This window comes from Alexandromys fortis, unplaced genomic scaffold (assembly GCF_014885135.2).
Source record: "Alexandromys fortis isolate MF-2015 unplaced genomic scaffold, M_Fortis_MF-2015_v1.1 scaffold_83, whole genome shotgun sequence".
Lineage (NCBI taxonomy): Eukaryota > Metazoa > Chordata > Mammalia > Rodentia > Cricetidae > Alexandromys > Alexandromys fortis.
In genome coordinates, this window is record NW_026068001.1 from 6,619,352 (window position 1) to 6,641,097 (window position 21,746).

Here is a 21,746-nt window from a genome sequence, read left to right on the forward strand (position 1 = left end):
TGACATTAGGCTTCTCTTTGGAACCCTTGCAAATCAGAGTGTAATGATGAAATATTTAAAAGTGTTGGGGTAGGCACACAAACTAGAACTCTGTGACCAGCCACATTATTCTTTAAATGTGGAGAAATAAAGGTTTTTCTCAAACAAAGTTTTATGGCTGGCAGAATTATATGGAAAGAATGACAGACCAAAGAACAGATACTACAAAAGTCCAATTTGGTGAACCTATGAATTTTACTGGGGTTACCTGCAGGAGTATGGGTGAGGGGTTACTTACAAGAACCAAAATGACTCAAGGACAGGTACATTACCAAGGCCCACCCCAACATGGATAACAGCTCACAAAGCTGGGAACCTGGAGCACACTGCATAGCTTGCAGCCCAACGGGTTGGAAAGTGAGCTTTACAAGTGTCTCACTTGGTCTAAACCTCTTCCAGGCAGCTCGGCAGCCTTCTGCTTCTTCTAAGAAGGTGGTCTCCTAGTCTTCTTTGCATGTCTTACTCCTCTGAGTCTTCTTTGCAGCTCAGCTTCCTAGTCTTAGGGGAACTCTCGGTTTTTATTGTTTACTCTGGCAGGGAGGGGGCCTGGTGAATGTGGTCAGTTTCAGGGACTTCCTGAAGTTGTTTTGAGTTGTTTATCTTCCTCGTTAAAGAGGTTTAAATGATGGAATGTTTCAATCTTGGGGAATTGTTATATAACACCTGGCTTGGGGAATTTTTTCAATATATAGGTTTTTAAAAATTGTATTAATTAATTAAATTTATTTATTTATTTAACATCCTGATTGCAGTTTCCCCTCCCTTCTCTCCTCCTCCTTCTCCCTCTGCCCCCCATATGTGGTATTTTATTTATTATTTGAGTTCATATAATATACATTGATCATAATCACTCCTGCTTCCCCTTTAACTCCTCCCAGATACAGAACTCCATCTTGACACCCCTCCCAACTTTCTGACCTCTTTTTTTTTTAAATTAACCTGTCAAGCTCTATTTGTGCTGATTATATAACCCTGGGTGTGGGGCCATTCACTGGAGCATTGCTGACCTACCAGGAATCACACCCTTTCTAAAAACCTGTCTCTTCCTCCCCAAGAAGCCATCTACCATCAATAGCTCCTCGGTTGAGGTGGAGTTCATGAGCTCCTCCCTAAGGGATTATTCTTTTTAAAGTATAATTGACATCCTAAGAAAAGAGAGAAAATGGAATAATATAAAATGCTCAATTAATACCAGAAAGGGTAGAAAAGAGTTGAAGACAGCAAGAAACAAGGTCAAAGAAGAGAAAGGAATAACAAACATGGGAGACAGAAATAAAGCTATATTGATAGTTACTTGATGTGTTAGTGGTCCAAAAACACCAGCCAACAAATAGAGGAACTGGGCATGTAGCTCAGTGATAGAACACAGGCTTACACTGTGTGGTGCCCTGCGCTGCATCTCCAGCACAAAAAAAAGAGAGCAAGCAAACTAGGTGATGGCGTGGAAGCTGGGACAGGAATAGGGAAAAAGTGGAAGAGAGCGGGGAGCTAGCCAGATGGGATTAAAAGAAAATACCCAACTATTTGCTGTCTAAGAAACCCATTTTAAATATTAAGACATTGAAAGATTAGAAGGATGACCTTGCCTTTAATCCCAGCACTGGGGAGGCAGAGAAAGGCAGATCTCTGTGAATTCAAGGCCAGCCTGGTCTACAGAGTGAGTTCCAGGCCAGTCACAGATACAAAGTAAAACCCTGTCTCAAAAAAAAACAAAACAAACAAACAAACAACAACAACAAAAGTAAAAGGACAGCATTTTTTGTCTTCCTAACACTAATCAAAAGAAACCTGAAGCATTCATTTCATACAAAAGATGTTTCAGTGACTATTGATGGCCCTGGTTCTCCTGTTCTTATTTAGCAGACAGATTTTGTGTTGTAGCTATAGCTCAGTTAGTTGGGTGAATGTTTACCTAGCACATACAAAGCCCCAGGCTTCATCCCGAGCATTCCCATAAAACTGAGCAAGACAGAAGCCTGCATCTAACCCCAGCATCGAGGAAGCAGAAGGACCAGAATTTCCAGGGTGGGCTACATGAAATTCTGTCTAAAATAAAACAAACAGGGGCTGGAGAGATGGCTCAGAGGTTAAGAGAACTGACTGTTGTTCAGGAGATCCTGAGTTCAATTCCCAGCAACCACATGATGGCTCACACCCAATCTATAATGAGATCTGGTGCCCAGAACACTATATACATAATAAATTTAAAAAAGAGCTAAAATAAAACAAAAATGATCACCCTTTTTCTGATGTATAAGATATATGCAGTAAGATGTAGAGGTCCATAACTACTTATTTTTTGTATGTATATATCAGTTCTCACATTTTAACACCAATGCTTATGAAATAATTCAGGGTTCATCATGTGCTAACCACTATTCTTAGCATCCCTATTAGTTCTTGGACTCAACCTTAAGTTAGGTACTGTTGTGATTACATTTTAGATAAGATAGGTTAAGCATTTAGTCAGATTTCTGTGATTGTTCATGACTATGTTTTTAGTCTTTCTGTAGGGGAGGAGGAGGGGGTTACACATGTATGTGATGGGTGTGTGTGTGTGTGTGTGTGTGTGTGTGCACATATACTTTCATATGGAAGTCAGAAGATAACCTCGATTATGGCTCCTCAGGAGCTGTTCATCTTTTTTCATTAAGTTTTTAAATTTTGATTTTATTTATGTGTGTGTGTGTGTGTGTGTGTATTCCACCTGTGTGAAGTTGCTGTTGGAGGCCAGAAGGGTGTGTCAGATCCCCTGGAGTTGGAGTTACAGGTGGTTATGAGCTGCCTGGCGTGAGTGTTGGGAATTGAACTTGAGTCTTCTGGAAGAGCAACTGTTCTTAATTACTAAGTCATCTCTCCAGGTCCCCCCTTTTTTGAGACAGAGTCTCCCACTGCCCTGGACCTTGACAAGTAGGCTACAGAGGCTGGCCAGTAAGCCCCAGGATCCATCTATCTATTGCCAGAATTGCAAATATACACTACTGCATCAGGGTTTTCCCATGTGGGTTCTGAGAATCAAATGAAAGTCTTCAGCTCCTGAGCTATCTTCCCAACCCCTGCTTTTCACCTTTCTATATTATAACTACATAAAAATAAAGGATTAGCATGGTACCTGATGTCCAGTAGTGAGTGCTCCATATCATTTGCTTTTTACTGCTATTACTCCCATATTTCATTGAACCGGGGGTCCCATCCATTATAAGATATATCATTAAACCGGGCGGTGGTGGTGCATGCCTTTAATCCCAGCACTTGGGAGGAGGCAGAGACAGGTGGATCTCTGTGAGTTCGAGGCCAGCCTGGTCTACAAGAGCAAGTTCCAGAACAGGCTCCAAAGCTACAGAGTAAATCCTGTCTCAAAAAAACAAAACAAAACAAAAATCATTAGATCAAATGCAACTGACAAGAAAAGAAGATGCTTCCAATCACAATTGTTGGGGAATATTATTTTAAGGTGTGTTACTTTTGTTTATGCTGTATTTGTTTAACTCTGTGAAGCTGTGATTCTTTGCCTGTCTAAAACACCTGATGGTCTAATAAAGCGCTAAACGGCCAATAGCAAGGCAGGAACAAGGATAGGCAGGGCTGGCAGGCAGAGAGGATAAATAGGAGGAGAAAGGAGAAAGAGCAAGAGCAAAGAGAGAACAAGGGGGAGGAGGACGCCAGGGGCCAAGCCACCAGCTACACAAACACGGAGTAAGAAGGAAAGAAAAGGTATACAGCAATAAAGAAAGATAAAAGCCCTAAGGCCAAATATAGATGGGATAATTTAAGAAAAGCAGCAAGAAACAAGCCAAGAAGCTGGGCAGTGGTGCTGCATGCCTATAATCCCAGCACTTGGGAGGCAGAGGCAGGTGGATCTCTGTGAGTTTGAGGCCAGCCTGGTCTACAAGAGCTAGTTCCAGGACAGGCTCCAAAGCTACAAAGAAACCTTGTCTTGAAAACAAACAAACAAACAAACAAACAAAAACCCAGGCTAAGACCAGACATAAGAATAAGAATAAGCCTACACGTGAGTGATTTGTATTTGGGAGCTGGGTGGTGGGTTCCCCAAAAGCCAAAAGAGTAAAATATCACACAATAATGGAAAATTCCACTGAGTGTTGGAAGATGAATGAATAAAATTCAGTGTTTGGAATACAAGTTCCTATTTAGAGTCCAGTGGCTTTAACAATGCTCCCTATCCCAAGGGTTCCTACTCTTACAAAGTCAGTTTTGAGTGTGCCTTTGAATGAAAGACCTGCTTATTTGACTGTCTACTTCATGTGCATATTCAGAGCTATCTCAAAAACTGTAGGTCAAACAGTGAGGTTTTCTTATCTATCACCTTGTTATACGGTAACTCAATTCTTCCCAATTATTCAGGCCAGATACCTTGGAGTCAACAGATTCTGATGCTTCTACTTTCAACATAATCTCATAGTTGAAGGATTTCTCACCATCCTCATTGCCAATACACCAGCGCTTCAGGAGTAGAGATGCTAGCTGCTCACTTCACCCATGCCTGCCTTCCTTACAGAAAAATGCAGCCATATGGTATAGAATTGTGTGTGTGTGTGTGTATTCAGACAGGGGTCTCATGTAGCTCAGGCTGGTGGCTTGGAATTTGATATATACCTAAAGATACCCAAGACTAGCCAACCCTCCTGCCTTCACGTTCAAAGCACTAAAACTACCGGTGTGCACCATCCATGCTCCCGTTTAAGCACGGCAAGATGGAACCCAGAGCTTTAAGCAGGATAGGCAAACACTCTACCGATGAAGTTACACCCCAGCCCATATGATGATATGACCAGTGGTAGAGCATGAGAAGAAATTTCATGACCCTGCTCCTATAAACTCCAATACTCTGAGTAGCTTTTCTCCCCTTGTAGCTTGCTGCAATCCCTAGGACTCTGTACCTTCCCCTAGATGATGACTCCAGTTGTTATGTGTTGAAAGCACAGAGCCCTTGTCAGCCTGGGTTTCTGACTGTTTAGAGGAAAGTTGCCCTTTGACCTGTTCACTTACTCAGTACCATAAGGTGAGCAATCACATTTGGGAGGTTTCTGAGCAGTGGGCAGTGAGGGAACTGGTATTGAAGGTCAGAAAGATGGAGATCCACGTTAAAAAGCAGCAACATTCTTGATTAAAATGTCACCTGTGATAAATTGGAAGCCATACAGGATGCCTCCTGCACCAATAACTTCATGGAAAGGGGACAGAAGGCCATGGGACGTGTGCATTGCTGGTTGTTTGCTCTGCTTAGCAAAGGAGGGAGAGAGGGAGAAAGGTGGGGGCAAGCCCAGGCAAGAATGGCTGGTTGAAGAGCAGAAAGGAGAAGTTAGAAGTCAGAGTTGGGAAATTTGGGGACTGGGTTTAAAAAATGGCCTGCCCTTTCATCCAGAATACTGAAGGAAGGCCGAGAAGAGCTTTGTGTAACCAAGTCGAGGGGAACGGCCCCATTGTGGCATGCTGGTGACTTTGCACATCTTCATCTAGGCCACATGAACAAGGCAGTCTGAAGGGAGTCTTGGCAGAGCGCCCTGTGATTGCTCCTGGAACAGGCAGAGATAAGGACTGGAGCTGCTGCAAGGGAGTTTCTTGTCCCTATCTTGTGGGAGACTGCCACAAGGCCATTTCTCAGCCATCTCCTGTTTGAGGGAGGACAGCCCTTCCATCCTCCCTGTTTCCCAGCTCAAGGGCAACTACAGCCTTCTGTGGCAAGCTAGAACACCGCTGTTCTGCACTGAGATCTGACTTCTACATGGCTGAATATAGTACCTACCACTCAGGTGGTTTGTCCCTTGGCTCCTTAGGTCCGCTGCCGTCCTGTGGAACTCGAATGTAGAGCATTGACACCATGTTCATCTTACTCACACAGCTCTCCACATAGCACCATTCCTACCCATTGGCCCTTGTTATGTAGTACCAGCCATGCCAGCCTAAAAACTGTGGTAGGATCAGCCCCAGTACAACCATTGGGATCCCTCTGGTAAGCCAAGGATTCTGCCCTGATGCAAAAGTCAGATTATAGGAGGTGGTACCCTCCTTACCACAGCCTGTTTTCTGAAATGGCATCAGGGCACCAGCATTAACTTGTAAGGGAGAAAATCCTGTGAGCAAGTTAATGAATACACACAGAAAGCCGACTTCTCAACCATGTCTAGACAAGAAGTTTGGGTATGGTTACAGCATATGGAACTGTGTAGAGGCAAACAGATTGTGTATAGAAAAAAATAACAACATTTGGTATGTAACAGCACAAGGACATCTCTAGAAAAAAAGATGAGTGTACATAGGGAAGAACTTTGGGTATGATTACAGCTCACAGAGTCTAGAAGAAAACTGATTTGATACTTTATGTGGTTTTGAAGGAAATAAGTTACCAAAGAAACCAAAAGCGGTGATGTTTAAAACAATACTTAAAAACAGGTCTATAGGCACAAGCCTATAATCCTAGCTACTTGGGAGGCTGAGGCAGGAGGATCACAAGCCTGCCTGGGCTACAAAGTGAATTCAAGGACAGCCTGGGCAACCTACTAAGACCCTATCTCCAAATAAAAAGGAAAAAAGAGGGCTAGGGATATATCTCACTGACACAGTGCCCTGGGCTCAGTGCCCTACTGATGATGATGATGATGATGATGATGATGATGATGATGAACAGCTGTTTCTGTCTCCCTACTAAAGATCTAAAGATGTGCCAGCTAAAGCTGCCCAGAGCAGTGCTAGATGGCAAATGTATGCTAAGACAGCCATAGAAGCCCCGTGGTAAGAAGGAACTTGGCAGTCTCTTGGGATACTTGAAAACTGGAACTGTATTTTAAGAAAACATATTTGAATTTGGTTATTCATTTGTTTTGTTTTTTGAGACAGGATTTCTCTGTGTAGCACTGGCTGTACTGGAATTCTCTGTGGACCAGGCTGGCCTTGAACTCAGAGATCCACCTGCGTTTGCCTCCCAAGTGTTGGGATTAAAGGTGTGTGCCACCACAGTCCAGCAAGAGAACATCTTTGTTAGCATCCAATGCAATGTTTAAAATATGCATTCATTCTGACCCATTTCTACTACTCCAAATCTACCCTGGCGAAACAGCAAGGACACTAGTATTAATCATAGAGCTTTTGTAATGGAAACAGAGCAGCGGGTGAAATAAACCATGGTGTGTACATGCTGAGGACTATTATGCAGTAGTTAAAAAGAAATGGCTATATGGAATGACTTCCAAGACAAATTTCTTAGTGAATAAGGCAAATTGCAAAAAAAGTAATTATACCATGAACTGAAATGTAAAAACCTACAGAAATGCCATATATTTCAAGATAACATATTTCTATGTTAAAAAGTACACATAAATGATAACTAATACAATAGTTGTTTCATGAGAGGAATGAAGAGAAGAAGGTGATCAGGAGGGTGGATGGAGAGGGCTTATCAGTAATAACAAACTGTCCTTCAAAGACAATGAAGGCTTGTGCAACAAGTAATCACTTGTTCTATAAGGGCAATTTGGCTACGCTGTAGACACTGTCCTTCTCCCTTATCACACTGGCTCAACTTGCAACAACTAGCAGGAATTCTAGGGGGCTGATGCAGCTCTCCAGTGACTAGTGAGAGGCTTTGTCTGTCAGTCAAAAGCTAGTCAAGGACAGGAGGCCATATTAATAACTTTCCATAACTAGCCTAAGGAGTAAAGGCGCACTCTATGTGTTATGCCACGAGAAACCAAGATTGTCTCTGGAAGGGGGTTCATGAAAAGGATGGGAAAGTAGGCGGTAGAAACTGGGAGGAGGGGCTCCATGGGGCTGGGCTCCAGGCCCCAGGAAGCAATGCTGCTCACCTCAAGCCGTAGTTTCTCAAGGCTGGTTAACTGCACAGGACCCAGGAAAGACACAGCTGCTACCAAGGCCAAGTGCCTCTGGGGCAAGCTGAGAGGCACAGGAAGCTGATAGGAAGGAAGAACAGAAAGCGTTTAAGTTCCTTTACCCTCCTCCAGACCGTCGCTGTCCTTGTATACCTCTCATAGCCAGAACTAAGTGGGAAGCCACCGGCAAGGCAGATCTGTGGCTTACAGTGTTTCTAGTCAAAACCTAGGCTATAGGCACTGGGACACAGTGAGATGTCCTGGGTTCCACCTCTCTTCCCCCAAAAGTGGGTGTGGTGACACGGGCCTGTAATTTTTAGCAACGAGGTGAAATTACTAAAAGTAGAAAGGGGGCTATTTTTAGGGAAGAAGGGGACCTACAAGAAGGAAAAAGGGGGGCAGGAGAGGGTCATGGGCTGGTGAGTTTCAGTACAATATTATATACATAAGTGAGTGTCCAAATGAAGCCTATTACTTTGTATGGTAACAACAAAATAGCCAGGTTGCTTTATCTACAATAAAACACATAAATAGTAAGCAAATGACTGCACAAATGTTTACAAATTGTATAGGCATGGACTGCCCACACTGACGACAGAAGAATTTACATACCCCAAATTATTCCTTCACTAAATGACTACCTCCCAATCCCGATACTCTTTCTATATGTGAATTCCTTTCCAATAAAACCATCATTCTGGATGCCCCTAGAGTTGCTGAAAGGCAAGATGCAGTCTTCTTCCCCTTCACCTGCCAATCTTATCATTACCAGCTTAGCATTCTAGCAACTTCCAAAGCATTAGTTAGTTAGCATCATTTTGAACCCTATGAGTTAAAATAAAGGAATAAATACGTAGAGTGTCTCACTGTCACAAGCTTTGTTTTAGGGGTAGGGTGCTAGAGTTTGAACCTAGGGCCTTGCACACGCTAGACAAGCAAGCTCTCTTCCACTGAACCACACTAACAACCAGCATGCTTTTGGAAGTTCAGACTGTTCTATCCTGGGCCAGTAAGAGCTCCACAGAAAGTGTAGAGTCTTAATTTCATCCTTAACTTCTTCTAGTCAGAGGATCTTCCAGGTTCATCTCAGAACAGAAATTAACCATTCTCCAAGGAGCTCTGAACGTTTGTTTGTTTTAAATGATATTTAATCATCCAAATGTGCTTGGCGTCTCACCTGACATTTTGATATAATTCCTTTCTGTCTCTTCATTGAACAGGACTAAGAAAGCTGTGCCTTTTAGAAAAAGAAATTATGACTAAATATTGCTATTTCCAATCTAAGGAGTAAAAGGGTTTCCAGTTAATTTTCTTGACTTACGTCTTCCTTCTCATGTGTAAAATCTTAGTTAATGATGTTAACATAATAACCTGATTTATTCCACCTCACAGATAGTTTCAAGACAAAAATATCAGTGTTATTAGTGACAATTAGATCACTGAATGCCATTTAAGACTTACCCAGTTGTTTTTGTCCTTGAGATCCAGTCACTGGGGATACATAAAAATACTCTGTCTATAAGTCACTTGAAATAATTACTTGTACTTTAGCCACCAGTTTTATAGTTGGGCTCCTGTTTTTCAAGTTCATCTTTAATTTTTAAAGACTATCTCTTTTTTTGCTTATATTCCATTTTTAAATTATTAAAAACCAATTTTATAGTTCTCGCATTAGTGATGAACTGCTGCTTAACAGCTTATATAAAACACTAGCAGTGCGAAATAACAAACATGAATTCTCTCACAGTTTTCAGAGGTCAGAAACCAGGAACAACTTAGTTTAGTAGTTCTGGTTCAGGGATACTCAACACAGAGTCTTGTACTGAGCTGTAAGCACCTCAAGGCTAGTTCAGAGCCAGAGGCATGGCTGCCATCAGGGCCCCTCACATGGCTCTCATTGGGCCTCAGATCCTCATGTGGAACCACTTGGCAGGGCAAAGAATTTCCCAGAATACAAATGATCCAGGAGAGTGGAAGAACAAAAAGGAAGCCACGTTGTGTCTAAAATCTAACTGTGGAAGGAGTCACACAGCCCAACTATGCCAGCCTGTTGGTGGGACATCACAAGAGTGTGAATACTGAGAGATGGTTGGCATTGGAGGCTATCTTTTACAACCAAACAAAGACATGAACAACAGAAAGTATGAAACAAAATACATTCCGAGAACTCTGGCTCCTACCTTTGTACATTCCACATTTCCTGCTCTACCTATAGGAAATCACTGTTGTCAGTCCTTGCTTTATCTTCCCAGTATTTTGTTTTGAAAAATATCAGAAAACAGGCACAGGCTTAGCGCCCCCAAAGAAGATTTGCTACCAATACTCCTGTGCCTTGCTTTTTCTCAGCAACACACCTTTAAGAGCAGCATGCAGAAGTCAGTTCACGGAAGAGCCTCCCTGAACTCTACTGTGAAACTACTGTTCCTTAGTCGCTAGGAGCTTAGTGTTTCAGTGCCTGCATCATTTCTCAATTATTCTTCACCTTTAGGGTGTCTGAAATGCTTATACTTTGGTCATTATAAATAATGCTACAGTGAATATCCTTGTGTATGAAGATTTTCTGGATATAAGATTATCTTAGACAACTTGACGTTAAGGTACAAATTTATTAAGTCCAAGGTCTACTTTGTGCCTGTTTATACACTGCAAAATTGATCCTTATTAACCATTACTCACATCCCTTACACCTCATGACATTTCTACATACAACAAACAGTATTCGTTTTGTCTGCACTCTTTTTTGTTTGACTTCGAGACACAGTTTTCCTGTGTGGTTTTGACTGTCCTGGAACTCACTCTGTAGACCAGGGTGGCCTCGAACTTACAGAGATCCACCATGCTTTACTCTTGTCTGCATTCTTTTTTGTTGGTTTGGTTTTCGGTTTTTTGAGACAGAGTTTCTCTGTGTAGTTCTGGCTGTCGTAGAGCCAGCTGTGGTGACCAGACTGGTCTTGTCTTCATTCTTATCTACACTGGGTTAATCTTTTTTTTTGGGGGGGAGGGGGGTTCGAGACAGGGTTTCTCTGTGGCTTTGAAGCCTGTCCTGGAACTAGCTCTGTAGACCAGGCTGGTCTCAAACTCACGAGAGATCCGCCTGCCTCTGCCTCCCGAGTGCTGGGATTAAAGGTGTGCGCCACCACCGCCCGGCTGGGTTAATCTTTACTATTGTGACTGAGATAGCTAAGTGTATTCCTGTAGGAGTCATACATTTCCTCACCATGTTTTAGTTCTGAGTTTACCTTATCACGGCACATTTTAATAATTCATTCATTTTCAAATTCACACACACATAGCAAATACCAATCTAAAGTGCATGTGGACTCCAAGAATATTTTTCTGAGCCAGTAAATATTTAGTATTTATATGCAAGACTATAATGTATACAGAAACTGTGAATTACAACAATGATTATGCAAGCAATATAAAATCCAATACAAATTATTTCTATAATTTTAATATGATATATTTATATGCCTAGAGACAGGAAAATATCTTAAGTATTTTGTTAGATTTATAGCATCATAGTTTTATTTTGACTATAATAATGGCTGTAAATGCCTTCTTACTAAGAAAAATCCAAAATGGGGGTTAAAGACCTATTATTCATAAGCTTTACATTCAGAAAATTATTTTCGAAACAGCACTGTCATGTTCCCCATCAGGATAGCTATGGCTGGCTGTTTCTAGGTTCACGTGCCCCCATTCTTCACTGGAATAGCAGAATAACGTCTTCTCCTTTTACTTTTCAGAGTGATATTTCCAAAATATTTCTGGCATACATTAGTTAGCTACTCAGTGTAATTTATAGGTCAGAAAAGAACCGCTCATGTTGTAAAGTACTTCTGCACAGATGTGGCCCTGGTACCATCAATCCTGAGAATATATAGGTTTTAGTCTTTACGCACCTAGCTATTTTTCCGAATACTCGAGTCCTGTGGGCATGGAAGTAATCAATCTCATTGTTATCCATAAACAAGTATACCAAACTGGGTCGAAATGCCCTGAAATTCCTTGGGCCCATGGTTAAAAATAAGCACTGTTAATTAGTATGTTTCATGTCTTGACTAGCAAAGCCAGGCAGGTCTGCTGAATTAACCCTTGTAGCACAAAGACCACGAGACAGATGGTGTTCTGAAGCTTTCCCGAGCTAACGCATTTTAAAACACATTTCTTTGGACTACAATGCAAACCAAACAACAACAAGCGCATACAGTCAACAACCAAAATGACAATGAAGGCAGGGTACTTTTAAAAAAGATAAAAGGAACATACAACTAACGGAAATGTTAAAATCCAATATCTGAAAGGATGTAGGGGAAATTGGCCTCTTCATCTACTGTTCAAGGAAATCACACATATAGAGTGTTTCCCCATGGCACTCATTGGTATTCTGCATCAGAACTTTTTTAAAAGTGCACCTCCCAATGATACGGTTAACGTTTCATCTTTGTTCTGCTTACTTTTCATCAACTCGATACTAACTCAATTACTTGGGAAGAGGAAATCTCAACTGAGGAATTGCCTCTATCAGATTGGCCTAGACTGTGGGGGCATTTTCTTCATTAATGATTGAGGTGGGATGGTTAATCCCACCATTGTGGCACCACCCACGGGCAGGTGGTCCTAGGCGGTATACAAAGCAGGCTGAGTAAAGCCACAGGGAGCAAGCCAATGAGCAGTGTTCCTCCATAGCCTCTGCTTCAGTTCCTGCTTCCGGGTTCCTGTCTGATGCTCTCAGTGACTACAACTTGCAATCTAAAATAAGCCCCCACCCCCACCCCCAGCAAGTTCCAGGACAGCCAGGGCTGCACAAAGAAACCCAGTCTCGAAAAACCAAAAATAAAAGATAATAAACCCTTCCTATCCAAGATGGTTTGGTCATAGTGTTTACCACAGCAACAGAAAGCAAAGTAGACAATCCTGAAGAAACAACGGAAGATATGGGCAGGGAAATTTGTTAGGCTATTAATTCAACACTGCAGACCACAACATAATGTTATAGACACCCAAAGGCCAGTCAATAAGAAAACTATTTCTTTAAAGAAGATGTAATTATTCAAAGTATTTCTATAGGAGTCCATTTTGTGGTAGATACTGTCCGAAATCCTTTGTGTTCCTCTACGCTGAAGTATTGTTCCAAGCAGTAGTGTTGTCTGCTCAAGGTACAAAATCAAGGCAACCCCGACCCCACTTTCCCAGCTCCCCCTTCACCTAACATTTTAGTTAAGGTCAATGAAATGTGAGAGCCTACGAGGCACCTCTCCAAAAGTTTTCGCTTTCCTCACGAAAGGGACGGATACTTTTCTGCCAGCGATCCCCTATTGCCGAGCTGAAAGTGAGTGGTGGGTGTTTTCTGCGGCTGGGAGCAAACAGTGTCCTTAATGGTGGTGCGCTGTTCAGATTCCCCTCCTTTCCGGCTCCTAGCTAGGGCTATCAGGAGGGTGACCAGCCAGCTACAACCCTAACTCGCTGATCGTTGGCTCTGGGAATGATACTCACAAGAAGGCAGTTGCCCTGCCCAGTGACACCCCCAGCTCTTCCCCAGGGGCAGCCCGCATCAAACAAATGCCTCAGCTTTCTCTCTTCGAATTGGGACAATGATGAAGGGAATTCTAAACCGCCAAGCTCCAGCCCTTGTGACGACTGCAGCACCGCCTAACGTCCTCTCCAGTCTAATCCTATTTCACTCCCTTCCCCCACGCCCGCGCGTTGGTCTCGTAAGCACTCCCGGATAAACTTCCTGCACACAAATCTCTTGTCTCCAGAGTCTGTTTCCCGGGAAACCCCACCCACAACACTAGCGATACATTTATTCAAATGAAAAGATGTTCAAAATATATTGCTACATAACAACAGGTTATAAAGCAATATGCATGATGTCATTCTGTTTTTGTTTTATTCAGTCTTTTCTCTATTTGCACAGAAAAGACATCTGGGAAACATTTTAAGAGATAATCTAAGAATGTCTTTTTGACTCTGTTATACGGGATTTCGTTTCTAGTTGGGATTTATGTTTTCTTGAGACAGGGTCTAATGCAGCCCAAGCCAACCTCAAACTCTCTCTGTAGCTGCAAGTGACCTTGAACCCCTGCCCTGCCTCTACCTACCAAGTGCAAGGATTGATTACAAACCTGCTTCACGATGCCTGGCATTCAGGGAATCATTTCTTAAATAAGACTTAAAAAGTGGAACCCATGCAGAAAGTTTATACATTTATACGTTTAACTTTAAAAGTTATGTTAACCACAGGATGCTTTAAAAATCAAGACCTTCAGCTGGGAGGGGGGTGGCATGTGCCCTCAGGAAGCAAGAGGCAGGGGGAACTCAGGATAGCTGGGGCTACATGGTAAGACCCTGTATCAGAGGGAAAAAAAAAAGTGATGCCATCCTCTGGTTTTGAGCCTAGCCTTTAAGTCATCTCCAACCCGGTGTTTTGTATCTTCAACAGAAGTAACAAAAGATTGAGTCTAGAGTATTTAAAGAACGAATTAGCCAAAAACTCAAGTTCAAAAGAAAAGGCATATAATTTTTACAATAAAAAATCAATTTACAAAAGAAAAAATAATATTGCTAATAAAATATTTAAAGACTTTCAACATTACCAGAAAACTTCAATACATTTTTCAAATATTAGATGGATAATTAAAAAAAACAAGATATTGCTAATATCCAGAGTTATGGAGAATGTAATCAGGTATTAATCTACACTATTTTTTAAAGTTTGGGTCTTTTTCTTTTTAGTTTTTTTGAGACAGGGTTTCTCAGTATAACAGCCCTAGCTGTCCTGGAACTAGCTAGCTCTGAAGACCAGGCTGGCCTTGAACTCACAGAGATCCACCTGTCTCTGTCTCCTGAGTGCTGGGATTAAAGGCATGTGCCATCACCGCCCAGCTTAAAAAGGTTTTTTAAGAATTAGATAATTTACCTAGCTTGTTTGGAAAGTAAGTTTAAAATGTTTATTTATTTATAAAATTGTATTTATCTGGTGTTTGTGTGTGTGTGTGCAAGCATGCCATGAATGTGCATAGAGGTTGGAAGACAACATGTAAGTGTCAATTCTTTCCTTTCTATCACGTGGGTTCCAGGATCCAACTTGGCAGCTATCACCTTTACCCTTTGAGCCATCTCCCTGACTAAGAATAATTGTTAATGGCAAAAACATTTAAACAACTAAACATTAAACAACTAAATTTCTATTGGCAAATGCATGATCTATGGTGTAGTATGCATCAGTTAAAAAAATGTACATGTGCTGTCATGAGCAGATTGGCAAAACTGATAAAAGCTGGCAAGAGAATAAGACAAGTTACTGAGCATCTACATATACAATCCCATTTTTCTTCTTTCTTTCAGAGGTTCTAGGGGTTGAAACTAGGGCCTCATCTAAGCATGCAAGCAGTCCTATACCTCCATATTTATACTTTCAAGTGATCACTACATACTTCAGTATATACATACATGCAAATCTTTTGAACGATAATCTACCAAACTATTGATAGCAATGTGTAACATGGGCGGACAGGCTGCTTGTTTGTTGGAGTTTTTGTCCCACCTGGTACCCCACAACTGTTTAGCCCCAAAGAAAATCACATATAGGTCTCCATAAATTATAAGCTGATTAGCCCATTAGCTCTAGCCTCTCACTGGCTAACTCTTACATCTTGATTAACCCATTTTTCTGATCTATGTTAGCCATGTGGCTCAGTACCTTTTGTCAATGGGGCAGATCACATCCTGCTGCTTCGGTGGTCTGGGCAGGAGTGGGAGGAATCAACTTCCTCCTTCCCAGAATTCTCCTGTTCTCATTACATCATTTCTACTTCCTGTCTGATTTTCCTGCCTATATTTCCTGCCTGGCCAATCAGCATTTATTTATAACATGATTGACAGAATACAGACAATTCTCCCGCACCAGCAATGGTTTCTGAAACTGATGTTAAGGGGGGCGTGGCATGAGAAATGGTCATCTGAGGGATCTTCTGAGTTTGTTGTATTTCTCAGTTCAATCCTCCTGTGCAGTATCTGTTATATTGTTTCTCTACAAATATACCTCTATTCCTTTCCAAAAGAAATTCTTGTACATTCTAGGTCTTTTACATTTCCATATAAACTATAGAACTAGATTTTTAATTCTTACCAAAACAACTGCCGATATCTGGATATGGGTTACATTGAATCTAGAGATCAGTTTAGCAGAAATTTGTCGGAGGAGCCCACTTGTTGGTTCCTGGCTGCTCAGCCTCGAAATAATCACACAGAAGCTAGATTATTTAAATCACTGCTTGGCCCATTAGCTCTAGTTTCTTATTGGCTAACTCTTACATCTTAATTTAACACATTTCTATTAACCTGTGTATCCCACTTGGCTGTGGCTTACCTGCTAAAGTTCTGGCATCTGTCTCTGGGGGTGCTACTTGGCTTCTCCCTGACTTGGCCTTCCTCCTCCCAGCATTCAGTTTAGTTTTCTCCACCTACCTCTATTCCCTGCACATGTCCAATACAGTTTTTTTTTATTAGCCAATGGTATTCACAGCATATAGAGGGGAATCCCACATCAGAAATTGACATATTAACATTGTTGGGCCTTTCAATTTGTAGGTATGGATTATCTCATTATCTACTTCACTTTCTTTTCGTGTCTCTCAAAAATGTTTTGTTGTGGGATGGAGAGATTGTTTAATGGTTAAGAGTATCAACTCCTCTTCCATAGGACCTGCGTTCAATTCCCAGCATCCCTATGGCAGCTCATAACTGTATGTAACTCCAAGAACTGAACCTCACACAAACACATGCAGGCAAAACACCAATGCACATAAAATAAAAACAAATGAGAGTTTTAAAAGGCAAGAATATTAAAACTAGCCAGGAAGTAGTGGTGCATGCCTTTAATCCCAGCACTCTGGAGGCAGAGGCAGGTGACTCTCTGAGTTTGAGGCCAGCCTGGTCTACACAGTGACACAGGACAGCCAGGGCTACTCAGAGAAACCAAGTCATGAAAAAACAAACAAACAAAGAATACTAAAAAGAAGTTTTGTCACATGTTAAATTTATTTAGGTATCTTATGGTTTTGATGATATTATATGTGAAATGATATTTTTAAATTTTTATTTTTCAGGGTTTTTTTTGGTAGCATATCAAAGTAAAACTTAGCTTTGAACACTTGAACTTTGCATTCTGTGACTTTAAAAATTTCTCAGCAGTTGTTGGGTATATTCCTAAACGTTTGCTAAAGAAACAGTAAAGTCTTGTGTAAATAGAAACAGTTTCATCACCTCTTTTCCCTCCTTGCATTCTTTCTCAAAGTAAAACATGTATTACCATGTTGAAAGAAGTAGGGAGTATGGACATATCGTCTGATGCAGCACGCCGCTCCCGCCAGCAGAAGAGACAACTGCAACAGGATTCTTCTCAGAACACACTTTATTGGAGCACTTACACTTGAGGTTGTAAAGAGGCAAAAGACCCCGTCCCCGTGACGCAGAAGAATATATACGGTGCCAGACAAAGCCCTGACGTGTCATCAACCCAATGGCTCAGGCCAGAATGGAGTGATCGTGCTTAAATTATGATTGGCCAGATCGGATGGCCAGATCGAAATACTCCCCGCGTTGGGGGGGCTCGCACGCATGCGCTGTATGCGCACAAGTTGTCTGTCAAGTTGCGCACAAGCTGTCAAGTTTGACGTGGAACAGCAAATGGTGCCCAGGCTCCGTGCCCCTGACATGACAGCGCCATGGTGCGCACTACAGTCTGACTCTTAAATTAATGAGAAAATATCCAACATTTCACTATTAACCCAATGCTAGCTATAAGTTTTGTTTTCTTGTTTGATTGATTGTTTTTTGTAGATGTCATTTATTCTCTAGGAAAGAAAAAAATAATGGACTTGAAGATACAGTCATATAAACTATCAAAATTTAAACAAAAAATAGATTGGAATTAGGGCTGGGCATATAGCTCAGCTGGCAGAATGCTTGTGTAGCATGCACAAGGCCCTTGGCCACATCCAAAGCACCACATAAACCCTGGTGATGTGATTGATGTAGGCCTGTAATTTCAGCACTCAGTAGTAGAGGGAAGAAGGTCAGACATTCAAGGTCATCCACAGCCAACTAGTAACTTCAAGTCCAGCCTGAGATACTTGAGACTCTGGTCTCATAAGAAAGGAAAAGAAAAAGAGGGGCTGGAGAAATGGCTCAGTGGTTAAGAGCATTGAGTGATCTTCTGCAGTGGCGACACATGCCTTTAATCCCAGCACTTGGGAGGCAGAGGCAGGTGGATCTCTAAATTCAAGGTCAGCCTGGTCTAAAGAGTGAGTTCCATGACAGCCAAAGCTACACAGAGAAACCCTGTCTCAAAAAAAAAAAGAAAGAAAAAAAAAACAACAACAAACAAAAATTAAGAGTGGCAGATGGAGAGATGGCTCAGCGTTTAAGAGCACTGACTGGTTGCTCTTGAAAAGGACCCGGATTTGTTTTTTAGCTCCAGTTTAAGGGATTCCAATGGCCTTGTCTGGCCTCTTCTGGCTCTCAGCACTCTTGTAGTGCACAGACATATATGTGGGCAAACACTCATATACAAATCTTTTTTAAAAAATCAAAGCATCAGTGAAATGTTTGACAACTTCAAGTGGTTGAATTGCTGTAACTTAGGGTTTTGATGATATCATACATAAAATGTTATTTAAATATTTTTTATTGTTTTCTGGTATTGTAAAGCTGAGTTTCCCTCATAAAGGGAAGAAGAACAGGAAATTTCTTTTTGAAGAAAACAAAGCATTTTAAATTTGATGCAAATATATAAATATATCATAGAAACTCAACAACTTCCAAACACAAGCAACACAAAGAAAATGAGAATTTTCTACCTGGGAAAATACCTTTCATAATGTCAGGCAAGATGAACACATTCTTCAGCATCTGAAATTGCTGGAAGAATTCATCACCAGAGTATTTACAGTTCAAGAAATGTTCATGTTTCCTTCAGGCAGAAGGAAAATTATACCAGATGGAAGTCTGAATATATACAAATGAATGAAGCCAGAAATGCTGAGCAAAATTGGTAAATATAAGATAATTTATTTTTGCAGTGCTGAGGATGGAACCCATGGCTTTGTGTATACTAGGCAAGTGTTTTACCACTGAGCCACACCTAATATCATAAGAATTTTCAAGATATCTTTTATTTGTGTAAATATCTTTAAAAAGTAGTTGTCTATCTTAACAAAAGTCATTACGATGTATTTCAGAGTTCAAAACACATATAGTAAGCTGGAGAAATGGCTTGGCAGTTAAGAAAGAGTACTTGCTGCTGTTACAGAGGACCAGAGGATCCAACACCTTCTTCTGGACTCTGTGGGCATGTGCAACTCAGGCATACACACATAAACTAAAAATAAATAAATCTTTATTAGCTAGGTGGTAGTGGCACACGCTTTTAATCCCAGCACTCAGGAGGCAGAAGCAGACAGATCTCTGTGAGTTCAAGGACAGCCTGGTCTACAGAGCAAGTTCCAGGACAGGTTTCAAAGCTACAGAAAAACCCTGTCTTGAAGAACCAAAAGAAAAAAAAAACTTTATTAAAAGGTAACTTCCTTTCTCTCCTTTCTTTTGTTTGTGTCTGCGCATGTGTGTATTCATGTGCATGAGCTGCTGGACACTGAACCCAGTTTTCAGACATTCTAAGCAAGTGTTCTATTAATGAGCTATATTCCCAGCCTCATCTTCTCCTTTTGCTAAACTAAAGCTTTATATCCATTAAACAATAGATCCCCCTTCCTCCCTCCCCACATCCCACAGTAGCCAGTATTCTGCTATCTGTCTCTATGAATTTGACGATATAAGTTACCTTGTTTAAGTGTGATCATAACATTTGTCTTTTTGTCACTGGCTTATCTCACTTGGTATAAAGTCACCAAGGTCATCTATGCTATAGCACAAGTCGGAACTTCCTTAAACAGAGAGAGAGAGAGAGAGAGAGAGAGAGAGAGAGAGAGAGAGAGAGAGAGAGAGAGAGAATTCAATTTGTATGGTCACAGCACATTTCTTTAGGTACTTACGGATTTATAAGCACTTACATTGCTTCTGCCTTTAGTCTACTGTAGTGCTTGGCATCATTACTATCGTTACGGAAATGTAAAAGGCACAAGAAACCAGTCTAACCTATTATAATGGCAAAAATCCAAAGGACTGCGTGGGTGTGGCAAAGAAATAGAAAAAATGGGAACTCTCATACATTGTTGGTACAAGTGTCAATTAGAGCCAGGTGATGGTGGCACAGGCATTTAATCCCAGCATTTGGAAGGCAGAGACAGGTGGATCTCCATGAGTTCGAGGTCAGCATGTTCTACAGAGCAAGTTCCAGGATAGGGTCCAAAGCTACAGAGAAACTCTGTCTCAGAAAACAAACAAATGAACAAAAAAAGATGTGTCAAATTAATAATCATGTTGTAAAGTATTTAGCAGTTGGTAAAGTGCTTGCTATATAGGCATGAGGACCCAAGTTTGTTCCTGGGGCCCATGTAAAAAAACAGGGCATGGGTGGTACATGCTTTTAATTCCAGCATTCAGGGGGCAGAGGCCTGGTCTACACACCGAGTTCCAGGCCATCCAGCGATACAAGTGAGTCCTCATCAAGGCACAAAGCAAAACAAACCTGGGCATGGTGGTACACATGCGCAATCCCATTGCTGGGGAGGCAGACGTCGAAGGATCTCCTATGGCTTGCTGGCTACCCTAGCTGAATTGGTGAGCTTCAGGTTCAGTGACACATCATGTCTCAAAAAGTAAGGTGCAGACTGATTGAGAAACACTCCACGTTAACCTCTGACCTATATATACAGAAAAACATGTTAAACATGTGCCTAGTTTATGATTCAGCCATTTTATTCCTATGAATTTAGCCATACGCAAAGAAAGCATATACATATGTGAATGTTTAGAACTGCTTTATTTTTATTATTTTTTTTAGAGCCACTTTATTTAAACAGCTCCAAATTGGGAACAACTGGAATGTCCATCAGCAAATGAAAGGATAGCCAAATTGTCATACAGCCATAGGAGGTAGAAAAACTATCAAAGACACAATAATATGAATGGTGAGTTATCGCATGCGAAAGAAGCCAGCCAATAATCATTGGTACAGTTCTACGAAACTCTAAACAATACCTAATTCTTTTTCTGAGAGGAAGCAGATCGTGACATGGATGTGGCAGAGCAAGCTTGTAATTCCAACACCCAGGAAGCTGAAGCCTGAGGACAGTGACCTGGAGGCCAGCCTAGGCTACAGAGCAAGAGCCTGAGTTCTGGTTGCCTGGGGTGAAGGCTGGGTAAAGAAGACTAGAGGAATTTCAAAGGAGCAGGAGGACATTTTTGAGGGTGCCAGATTTGTTCCGAGTGTTGATTGTGGTGATGCTGTAGTGGTTTGCGTGTGTTGCATGTAATCACGTATCTTAAATACGCACACATCCTTGTCCTAATCACACCTTAGTAAAAACACACAGACTCCCAGAACCATCTCTATTGTCCTTTCCCTGGAACCATGGCTCTTTCCTCTTACATAATCTTGCAAGCAGGGAAACAGAAATTTGTTGGCAGGGATGTATCTTTTCAAGTTTTAAAAAACCAAAACCAAAACAAGTTAATTGCTTTTCTAAGATGACTTCCCATTGACACACGGATTCCCGTACAGTAGAAAGGCCTACCAAGCCTGTACAAATCCTTTCTGTGTTATGATGACATAAGATAAAGCAGCATTAGGGCCCTGTGCTTCTGGGAAAATGGAGTAAGTGTACTTTCCCCAGTACCACTAAGAGCACCCAAAATGCCTAGTTTTAGATATAAAACAAGGTGGAGAAGAGC

The 21,746-nt window shown here is 41.4% G+C and overlaps 1 protein-coding gene across 1 annotated transcript in view; it reads right to left on the bottom strand.

Moving 5' to 3' along the window:
• Window positions 1–13,522, bottom strand: part of Usp9x (ubiquitin specific peptidase 9 X-linked) — a 134,031-nt gene extending 120,509 nt beyond the window's left edge. Inside the window, exons 1-2 of the mRNA XM_050160766.1 lie at window positions 13,386–13,522; window positions 7,863–7,967 (exon numbers count right to left, since the gene is read on the bottom strand). The gene's annotated coding sequence lies outside the window, so the exon portion shown is untranslated. The remainder of the gene's footprint in view (window positions 1–7,862; window positions 7,968–13,385) is intronic.
• Between the last annotated feature and the right edge of the window lie 8,224 nt (window positions 13,523–21,746).